The following is a 12,321-nucleotide window of genomic DNA, read 5'->3' on the forward strand; positions in this document are numbered from 1 at the left end:
GCCACAATGGGTGGTGGCCACATTATAGTTTTGGTGCACAAAGATTGGCATGCACAATTTGGGGATATTAAGGTGCTTTACATTATATAACCATCTTTGTCTACCTTTTGATTAATCGATTACTTTCTTCTTTTGTGTTCATATGTAATATATCTAGATCAAAGAATTCTAAGTAAAACAGTCTTCTTACTCGTCTTCTCTGAAACGTTATGTAGGAAGTCATCCTCACTCAACCCACAAAGAAGGATTCAACAATGATAATAGCTATATTATAAGATGTTTAATAAACTTTGTACTAGAAGTCATCCTCCTTCAACCTATCATGAAGGATACAAATTGTTGAAATTAAGAGATGTTATATATGTGCTTGAGCCTTTAAAGGTATATTAGCATGTTGGTGGTCACATTAAGTTGCATTTTATTGTCATGTTAAGATGTCCTTGGGTGCAAACCTTAGGGGTTCACATATAAGAATTACATAATAGAAGAAACAAAAGCATAATTAATATAAAAAATAAAAAGGTTCACACATTTTTCTACAACTAATCTTATTCACAAATTACAATGATCGATGAATTAGGACTTTTATCATACGGACAAACCAAACCTTATACCTATAGCCATTGAAATTACAATCTTTAGTTAAAGATTTCCTAGATCCCTTGCTCGATTTCTTTTTGAATCAAAGGATTACATCTTCTATATTGATATCTCTATGTGATTCTTTTCACGGTCATTGCCCCTCTCATTTAATCACATTATGGCAAGGTAATTGTCATAACCAATCTTCAACTTAATTTCTCAATGGGGAAAATTAAAATTATTTCACTTATGATAAGAAAAGCCCTCTTAATTGTAAAAACACATCATTTGCATATGAAAGGATGATTAAAAATGCTTTAATTATTATTAACCACATGGCTATAGCCTTATGAAGCAATTTTGATATTTAAAACTTATCTAGGTGTGGAAGTTGCATATGCTTGTCATTATAATAGTGTACAAATAAGCTTAACGTAGTTCAAGGAAATGCACCCCAATGTGTGTAACAACACACCACTTACAAACCAAGGGTGCTTACCTACAAAATCCATGTTCTGGAGTATTCCAAATTATTGTCTTCTACTCACCATAAACTTGTCAAGATAGCGAAAAACCTAATATGACTAAATTTGTTTAGCTTCAAAACAATGCATAGCCAACCTTCATTACAAGTGAAAATTGAGTCATCCATGTTTTTGAGTGTTTCTTGGGACATTCCACACTTATATTTTCATTTTGAATTCAAAACATTGTCATCATGCAAAAACATCACAACTTTGACACTTTTACACAAGGAGAAAATAATCTAAATACCTAAACAATTTCTATCAACCTTAGAAAAATGAATGTTAGAGAGAAACCAAATATGCTAAGTTGGAATTCATAAGATTCCTAGAAAAACCTAGATGCCAAATTTGGCACCAATGCAAAGATACATAGGTTTGTGAAATAGAGTCTTTTGCAATTTTGTACTTTTAGGACGTCCAAGCCATTGCCACTAAAATGCTTGCTAAGGGTAGTTCATGGCCTCAAACCCTAATATGTTTGTTTTTTTAATTCATTGTTCAGTTATTTACAAACCCATTTCACCTTACGCCATAATTCCATTCCTAAAATATGCATTACTTAAAAAGGAATCTCCCGGGTGAATCAATTTAGTGCATTCATGGAAAAAAATTTCGTTTCTTTTTAATATTTGTTTGAACTATTCAATGAGAAGCTTAACACTTTATAAACAACAAATTTAACATATAAGCAACATGTAACATGTAAATCACAACATAAAATCAACGCATAAATACAACACATGGATACCATATATAAGTGGAAACCCATAAAGCCTAAGCAAACTACAAATTTTTTAGTGTTGTGATGCAAAGGCAAGTTACGACTTCTATTACATCAGATTTTTGGAGGCTCCAATCTCTATGTTATTCTATAAGCTACAACTTGATGGAAAGCTTCTACTCCCACTTACATAATTTTTATGTAGGCTACAACTCACAGGAGGATCCTACCTCAACTGGTTCCAACCTGTTATTTTTCAAGCTACAAATTGAAAAGAGACTACAATCGCTTGATACCTAAAAATTATAATGTGTCGGTTTACCTGGACAATAAATCTAAATACCTCCATCTATGTTTCAACTTCTTATCCTTCTCCAATCTACTTCATATATACTCTTCGACCTCTATTTCTTTGTGCTAGGTAACTCATGAACAACAACTTAACTCTTCCACATGCTCTCTAACCAATTCACCTTTCCAAAAGCCAATATTTTTATAAAGATAGTTTGTTGGTTGTTAGTATTCCGTGTATGAATATGAAGTGAAAGTTTGTCTCTTTGCATTCCAAGTCTATCTTTTTATTTCGAAACTCTTTCAGCTTTTGAATATTAAAATTACATAAAATGGATTTTAAAATATTCAAATAACATGCATTAATATAAACCACTTTAATGACTGCATAGTCAAAATCCTCTTGCATCACAACAACTTAAGCACCTCTAATTAGCCTTTAATCAAATTTACACATAAATTTGACATTGCCTTGAATCACAACTTCTTCATGCCCCCTATATTTTGTTGTCAAATTAATCACACCTCTTCTGCATTCACATTGCAACATACCTCTTGTTGTTTTGCAACATACATCAATAGCTTTGCAACATGCCTTTTTTCTCTATAAGCATAATAAGCATGTCATCAACTTCAACTATGCATAAATCAACTGACCCTTTTCCATCATATTTTGATGCTCCTTTTCCATCAAAGAAAACTATGCCAACAATGCTTTTTTTAATAATAAAATAATTGGATGCAACATAATTTACTTGGCTAGGATACTTCTACATCATCCTCTTTGGGTAAGAAATATTGTCTCTAAGGGATACCTTTACAACATCCTCTTTGGGTAAGACATATCTTCTCCATAAGCATTTAAAGAGATTTCAAACCAAATACATATTTTATAGATTAAAACTCTTTGGTTTTTAGGAGGATAAGTTTAGTTTGATATCAAATTTTGTTCAAGGGGATTTTGTTACCTAGTGTAAATTGGGACAAGAATTTAGTTGTTTTCATTTGAAGTAGAAAAATAAAACTTCTTTTAACATAGTCCCCTTTAAAATTTACTTAAGATTCATCTATTTTGTGGGCTCAAAGCCATTACAACAATATATTTGTTTAAGCTCAACATGTCACTTGTGGGTATTGGACCTAGGTGGGGAGGATAACAATCATTCCTCCCAACCACCCAAGATAAACCAAGTTGACATTTTAGAAGTTGAAGGTTTATAAATATAAATTTGATATCACAAATTTATTAAGAACGAGGAGATGAATTGTGAAGGAGAAAAGTATAAATTATTTTTATATCATATTTTTTTTTCAATTTTTAATTTTTTTAAACTTACTTTTTAAAATTTATTTTTGTTCATAACAATTAACGAAAGAGTGTTTTTCATATGTAAATTTCCTATTCCACTATAGAAATTAATCAAAATAGATATGATAAAATACGTAAGTCTTTACTGTGAGTGTTAATCCCTTTTAGATTTTAGATTCTTTATATATTGTTTTTATACTTAAATGAACAGATTAATTGAAATGTGAGAAATATAAAATAGAAAAAAGAAATACACACACAATCCACAATAGACACAAAATTTTCCATAGGAAACCCTAGAATGTGAGGTTGCTCTACTCTCTTATCTAGTATAGAAATATGCAAGTACAAAGGAAAATATACTCCTTATGGAGTTGATACCTGTGCCTTGTGATGCTACTATAGAACTTTAAACCCCTATATTCAGCTTTCTAACTTCCCACTCCCAATTTTCTCTACTAAACTATGGAACTAGAGACAACATATGATAGAATGAAACTCATACTCCTACTGGCTGCTCAGTATTTAACATAGCATGATAGATAACTAGGGCTAAACTTTAACTCCCTCAACCATTAACTAGGGTACAAGTTTGAACCTTCTGGAGTCGTCTTCAAATTCCACATGTGGCTACTAGCCTCATATGCGTGAGTAATAGGCGTTGACATGGAATCCACTTGTGGGAGGCATAACTTTTGCATGCAAGTTGTGTTTGACGTGATTCTTGTACTATTGGAAAGGTGAGTTTAGATCAACTTCTTAAGGTCCCATGCTACAAATCCTTGCCCCGCCCTTACCAAAAAAAAAAAAAAAAACCATTTGTCGATACCTCAAAATGGCTCTAGAAGGTTTTAGACCCCACTTCTCCAAACTAGGACTCATCGTTAAAAATGACCATGAAAGTTTATTCCTCCACTTTTTCCACTCTAAAAGCATCAAGATAGATTAAAAATAATATAATGATCTAATATGGATCATGCCTCCCTATTTAGGGAGGTTTTTGGTCCTAAAACAATTTAGTGAATGAGGTGAGGGAATTTTTCCTCTACCTTCTCCTTGAGTAGCACTTTGTTTTAGCTGGAAGTTGTCCTTTCAACCCAATCAACCAAAGTTAATGTTGCCCATGTCTTGTAGTTTTTTACCTCTTATCTAAAACTATTTCCTTTGTGAAATCTATGTGAGCATTTAATGCCAAGTAATCTATGGAAGGTAGGACCTGCCCCTCCTGTTGATTGATCCGTAACTGTCATGGATATTCCACTAGACAATTCATCACAACATATCTAATAAAATTATGTTTAAAATCTAAAATCTACACTATGATGGTTTATTTCTCCTTATATTTTTGGATCTGTAAATTATTGTTTATTGAGTATGCATGCAAATTATAGTTATGTAGAACATAGAGATCAACGAAGTAAAACTCACAAACCACTAATTAACACAAGATATAGCATGTTAAACCCTTTTGAGAGAAAACCCAACTAGAAGGCGAGGCCACTCTACTATGTTTCTCTGAATGGAATATGGATTCAAGTACAAAGAAGTGAGGCCTATGGCATGTGGGTTGCTACAATGCATAAATACTCTTTATTTTCTCTCTCCCCATCCACTCTCAGTTATTTTTTCTCATCTATGGAACAAAAAATGCACTCGAATAGAATGGAAACCGTTTTCCATCTTGTGACATGATTATAACACAACAAAATAGGCTACTAATGGTTAAGTTTGACTCCAACTGTAGAAATTCCCACCTGTAGATCACTTGATAATGCAATATATTAAAGCAAAATACTTGATTTAATTCTACAAACAATTATGAGGAAGCTTAATCGAATATGAGCAAGATCAATTGAACACATATAACTGATAAGAAGAAATCAATCACACATAACACAGAAGAAATATCCAGGGGATAGCACCAGCCTAAATCCCCAACTCTGTATTATCATACAAGTGGAAATCTTGTCCAAGTTACAAAAAGAATCAGCTCAAAAGCTTTCCTGCTCTCTCTGTAATCAAACAATGAAGCTCATAGATTCAATAGACAAGTATATATCCTCCTCAAGTCCTCCAAGCCCCTATTTCTTTGCGCAATTTTTCTTGGGGTCCAGTGAAGCCACATGTGTGAATTGGCCCCATCACACTCACTGAACAAGAAGAAGTAACAACGCAATTCTCTTGGATAGAAATCCTTTTGCATGCAAGGAATATTCACCAAGGAATATCCTAGCAACTGATAGTACACTGTCCCTCCATCTGATCTCAACTGGGTCTTTGTCTGAACTGACATGCATGAGTTATGTATGAGAGAATATTCAGTTAACTGAAGAGCAACAGTTATATGCAAGCATGCATTAACTAACTGACCTTAATTTAAACAAACTGTTTAAATCAATTTAACTGGACTTGACTCAGTTAAGTGAGCCAACTGATTACATCTCAAATTAGAACTCATCCTTATCTCTTTAACTGATGGATAAATTCCTCAATTAATGGAGAAATTGTTGCATGTCCCCACATAGACTTCAAGATTGATTTTCCTTAACTAATTCACTCAAGATGAATTAATTAATTAATTTTCAAACTGCTGTTAATATCAAATTCGAATTTTACTTCCTATTATAGTTTAGGAACTAACTAAAATAGGAAGGTATCCCGAAATGCTATTTATAGAAAAGCTATTTTTAGCACTTTCACTTTTCATCCATTGAAGTTAAGTTCAACACTGGATGAAACTGCTATTTATAGCAGTGTTATTTTTAGCATTTTCTATTTTTAACATTTCTTGTTGCTATCTTCAACACTCCCTCTCAACAAGAAAGGGATTATCAGTAACTCCAATCCTGTCTCTATGGAACTCGAACTTGCATTTTGACAATGCCTTTGTCAAAATATCTGCATCCTGCTCCTCGGTCGAAACATACAACAACAACATGATCCTCGTGACCACACAGTCTCGAAGATGGTGATACCAGATATCAATGTGCTTGGACCTGTCATGAAAAACTGGATTCTTAGAGAGTTTGATGCAACTCTGATTATCACAATAGATCACTATAGGATCCATCCTCTGACCAAACAATCCCACTAGAATCTTCCGCATCTAAATGGCCTCACATGTAGCCTGACTAGCAGCCATGTATTCAGCCTCTGCTGAGCTAAGTGCAACTGATCTCTGTTTCTTGCTGTACCAAGAAACTGCAGCTGAACCAAGGTTGAAGATTCCTCCAGAAGTGCTCTTCTTGTCTGATGGACTCCCTGCCCAATCCGCATCTATGAAGCCCTGAAGCTTCACTCCCTCTGTCCATCTGTACCACAATCCAAACTGAGATGTGCCTCTGAGGTATCTCAGCAGATGCTTCGTTGCCTTCCAAAACAACTTGGTTGGTTGAACCATAACTTGACTCAGCTGGTTCACCGCAAAGCATAAGTCGAGTCGTGTGTTCACCAGATACATAAGTGAACCCACCAGTTGCTGATAAACACTAGCAGCTACTACCTCACCTGAAGTAGCATCCTCCTTCCTCCAGTTCCCAGCTAGAGGAGTCTGCATGGGCTTGCACTTCTCCATGTGAAAGCGCCTGAGTATCTCATTGGCATACTTGCCTTGAGACACAAATACTTCCCCATATCTCTGCCACACCTCCATGCCTAGAAAGTAGTGCATAAGGCCCATGTCCTTCATCTCGAACTCTCTTGCAAGACTGTATCAGTTGATTATCACCTGCCAAAATTAGATCATCGACATAAAGAACAATGATCAATGGTTTACCTTCTACCATGATGTGGTAAAGTTTCGCATCTGTTTCACTCTTGGTGAAGCCCAAACCGGTGAAAAAGCTGTCAATCCTGGTGTACCAAGCACGGGTGCTTGCTTCAATCCATATAGAGCCCTCTTGAGTCTACACACATGCAACTCACTATCGAAGGTTTCGAAACCTTTTGGCTGCTCAATGTACACCTCCTCCTCAATCATCCCATTAAGGAATGTTGTCTTTACATCCATATAATGGATCTTCCACCCCATCTGAGCTGATAGTGCCAATATCGATCTAATCGATGAGTACCTTGCTACAAGAGAAAAAGTCTCATCGTAGTCGATCCCCTCGACCTGTGAGAAACCTCGGGCAACAAACCTTGCCTTGTGTTTCTCAACACTGCCATCAGCTGCCTGCTTTACCTTGTAAAGCCATCTGGAACTCACCACTAACTTGTCTTGAGGTCTTGGGACAACATCCCAAACATAGTTCCGCATGATGGAGTCATACTCCTCCACCATTGCATCAACCCACACTGGTTGCTGCACTGCCTCCTCGAATGAAGAAGGCTCGGAATCTACACACTCCCCAACCAGGGCCATGTAACCAGTGTACCGCTCTGGCGACCTCCTCTGTCTACGCTGAGAAGATGGTTGTCCCACATTCTCTCGCACATCCAGCATCAACCTATCAGCTTCCCTTGAGCGTTTTCGCCCATCTCTGGAAGTATCAGCATGAATGGATGTCTCCACTCCCGGATCCTTTGCATGCGGCTGCTCCGCATCAATATGAGGCTCCTCATCCTTAGGAACTGAAAGTTCCTCATTTGCATGCAACTCAAGCTCCCTCTCAAATGATAAGCGCATGGCTTTCTACTCGTCGAACTTTAGATCCCTATGTACCACAGTCCTCTAAGTGGAAGGAAGGTACACTCGATAGTTGTGGGGTGTATCTGTGTACCTGATAAGTATTCCCAACTCAGCTGTTGGGTGTAACTTCTTCCTGACATCTTTGGTCACATGACAGTAAACTGATGATCCAAAGATTCGGAAGTGACTTACATCAGGTCGCTTCCCAGAATAGGCCTCCATAGGTGTCTTCATCCCCAGTATACGGTGCGGGATTTTGATATGCAAGTATACTACTGTATTGCATGCCTTAGCCCACAAATGCAGTGGTATGATTTGGTCATGCAACATCGCTCGAGCTGCTCCCACAATCGATCTGTTCTTCCTTTAGGCCACCCCATTCTGCTGTGGGTTATGGGGTGCCATCAATTACCGTTTAATTGTTTCTGCAGCGCAAAAGTCCTTAAACTGCTGGGAGACATACTCTCCACCATTGTCGCTACGCAAGGATTTTATTTTCTTTCCTGATTCTTTCTCTGCCAAGGCTTTAAACTCACAAAACCTCAAGAAGGTCTGATCCTTCTTTTGCATAAAGTAGATCTAGCATCTACAAGAAAAATCATCAATAAAAATAACATAGTACCTTTGTTTAGCGGTGGAGGCTGTAGAGAAAGGTCCACAAACATTTAAGTGAACTCGCTCTAGGATTGCTCCAGCTCTACTGTCTCGATCCGGAAAGGAAGATTTTGCATACTTACCCAAGGTACAACCTTTGCATGTACTCGTCTGCTCAAGTTTTCCCTTGGGTAATCCGGTAGAAATCTGTTGCATGATCTTCAGGGCTCCATGGTGCAAGTGGCCTAGTCTTCTATGCCATAGCTCGCCAACATCTTGGCTCTGCACCATCTCTGCTTTGGAACTCAAAGCAGCACAGTCATCTACCTCTAGCTTGTAGAGATTCTTGACTCAAATCCCTATTCGCTTTGTCTGTCCAGTGCCGATATGCCTCAGGAATACCTTTCCTTTGCTAAAGACTACATCATAGCCTTTATCTTCTAGAACAATAATGAACACAAGATTCTTCTTCAGACTTGGTACATACTTTACATCAGTCAAGGTGAGGGGAGCTCCGTGCTCCCTCTGAAACACAACCTTACCTTCACCTGAGACATAGTACTTTGCATCATCGCCCATCTCGATCCGCATTTGGAGATCCTTCTCCTCCAAGATACTGAATAGATTCTTGTCACCTGACATATGGAAAGAGGCTCTATTGTCCAGGTACCAAACACATCCCACCATGGATGAAACCATGCATGCGATAAGAGAGAAATACAACTCAAACTGTGAGGCTAGTGCATCACCATCAGATCCCTTTGAGGAACCCTTCTTGGATTTCTTCTGTGGACAATTAGTAGCATAATGGCCCACTTCATGACAATGAAAGCATCGCACCTTTGATTTGTCAAACTTCTTCCCACCATGGGAAGAACCGGATTTGGATTGGGATGCCTTCCCTTTCCCCTTCCTTTCCTTACTCGCTAAGGCTAGATTTTCCTCATCATCTTGCTTCGATGAGGATCCATCTATGGTGCTTCTTCTTATCTCCTCTTGCATCAGATCCGACCAAAGTCGTTCCTAATCTGGCAGTTTCTCTCTTCCATTAACCGAGTCTTGGTAGCTATGCCAGCTCTTAGGAAGACTGAGGAGTGCAAGATTCACCATGTCATCATTTGTTGTTGCAATCCCTACACTTCCAAGATCATCCCTGCAGGTGGTGAGCTTGTTCAGATATGTAGAGATCGTGTCACCCTTTTCACACTTGATCTTACGAAGCTTGTCTTTCAGCGCCAGCTTCCTCTGACCACTGCTATTCTGATAAAAATCTTTCAATGTTTTCCACATTGAAAACAGAGTCTCCTTCCCATGGAGGCTCGAGAAAATGTGGTCTCGAACTCCCTCCAGGAGGATTCTCCTTGCTCTAGCCACACACTTTTTCCATTCCGCCAATTGAGTAGCATCAGTCGACTTGGGGACTTCTTGATCAATGAAGTCCTTTAGACCGTTATCCTCTAATACTGCTTCCATGCGATCCTTCCAGGCTATATAATTCGAGCTGCCATCAAGGGCATACTTGAGTCTTAAACCACTAAACGCCATAGGTGAAATAGATATGTGATAAGAACTCAATTTCAATATTCAGAAACCAAACTTCGAACTTCTCCTTCTTGTATATTGTTCTTCCTTGATCACCTTTGCTCTGATACCATGTAGAAATTCCCACCTGTAGATCACCTGATAATGCAATATACTAAAGAAAAATACTTGATCTACTTCTACAAACAATTATGCGGAAGCTTAATCGAATATGAGCAAGATCAATTGAACACATATAACTGATAAGAAGAAATCAATCACACATAACACAGAAGAAATAACCAGGGGAAAGCACCAACCTAAAACCCCAACTCTGTATTATCATACAAGTGGAAATCTTGTCCAAGTTACAAAAAGAATCAGCTCAAAAGCTTTCCTGCTCTCTTTGTAATCAAACAATGAAGCTCATAGACTCAATAGACAAGTATATATCCTCCTCAAGTCCTCCAAGCCCCTATTTCTTTGCGCAATTTTTCTTGGGGTCCAGTGAAGCCACATGTGTGAATTGGCCCCATCACACTCACTGAACAAGAAGAAGTAACAACACAATTCTCTTGGATAGAAATCCTTCTGCATGCAAGGAATATTCACCAAGGAATATCCTAGCAACTGATAGTACATTGTCCCTCCATTTGATCTCAACTGGGTCTCTGTCTAAACTGACATGCATGAGTTATGTATGAGAGAATATTCAGTTAACTGAAGAGCAGCAGTTATATGCAAGCATGCATTAACTAACTGAACTTACTTAATTTAAACAAACTGTTTAAATCAATCTAACTGGACTTGACTCAGTTAATTGAGCCAACTAATTACATCTCAAATTAAAACTCATCCTTATCTCTTTAACTAATGGATAAATTCCTCAATTAATGGAGAAACTGTTGCATGTCCCCACATAGACTTCAAGTTTGATTTTCCTTAACTAATTAACTCAAAATGAATTAATTAATTAATTTTCAAACCGCTGTTAATATCAAATTCGAATTTTACTTCCTATTATAGTTTAGGGACTGACTAAAATGAGAAGGTGTCCCGAAATGCTATTTATAGAAAAGCTATTTTTAGCACTTTCACTTTTCATCCATTGTAGCTAAGTTCAACATTGAATGAAACTGCTATTTATAGCAGTGCTATTTTTAGCATTTCTTGTTGCTATCTTCATCACCAACTATTAACAAGAGCTACAATATGGAATTTTCTAGAGTATTCTTCATAATAATCACATGGCTAGCACATTTTCCATGAATAATGGAGATTGATGAAGTATCCTCTCAAATTATGATGATAAAGAAAGGAAGGTCAACTTTCAAATGACATAACTTTCACACACAAATTCTAATTGAGGTGATTCTTACGCAAATGGAAAGGCATTTCTATCTAGAATAACAAGAAATGGTATTTTTTATTAAGCATACAACATTTACTCCCAAAACATATCTTTAATGCCTAAAAATACTCCCATAAGGTTTTAGACTCTAATTTGCCAAACTGGGTCCCGCTAAAAATAGCTATATGAGCTTATTCATCTACTTTTTCCACCCTAAAAGCACCCTGAAGAGTTTTGAAGGTTGACTTTGCTCAAAAAAAAGCCAACGATCAATAAAGAGCCATGAGATAGCACCTTTCGTGAGCCGGTTTCTGTTATTGCAATTAATTTAAAAGTTAATTTCTTTTTTGGAAGGCGACATAGAGAAAGTCTTTGTTTTTTTTTAAGTCAAGCCTTTGAGTCAAATGGTTTGATTCATTTAATTAAATTTGGACGTGAGTTCTTTTTGCCTTAGTGGACGTGAGTTCTTATGGCATGTTTTGAGTTTAAACTTCGTGAAGTGGCCATAATTAAAGGCCAGAGCACCTTAGTTGAATTTTATGGATATGGATAGTTCAATGGGAGTTGTCCATTTGTTCTTTCCCATTCAAGATCTAAGAGGAATCCAAGTTGGTATGATTGGTTCGATCTGCACAAATAGAATAAATCCAGTTGAACATCTTTCATGTTTGACCTGTGCATTGGGTTCGAGAGGAAGGTTTAATAGTGGGTGGAACTCTCACCCAATATGAAAACGCTACCAAATTATGTGAAAATGTTGCCAAGTTTTGACACATATATTCAAGTTGGAAGTGA

Source organism: Pinus tabuliformis, chromosome 7, assembly GCF_031772625.1.
Source record: "Pinus tabuliformis cultivar Carrire ecotype Pingquan chromosome 7, CPIR1, whole genome shotgun sequence".
NCBI classification, from domain to species: Eukaryota; Viridiplantae; Streptophyta; class Pinopsida; order Pinales; family Pinaceae; genus Pinus; species Pinus tabuliformis.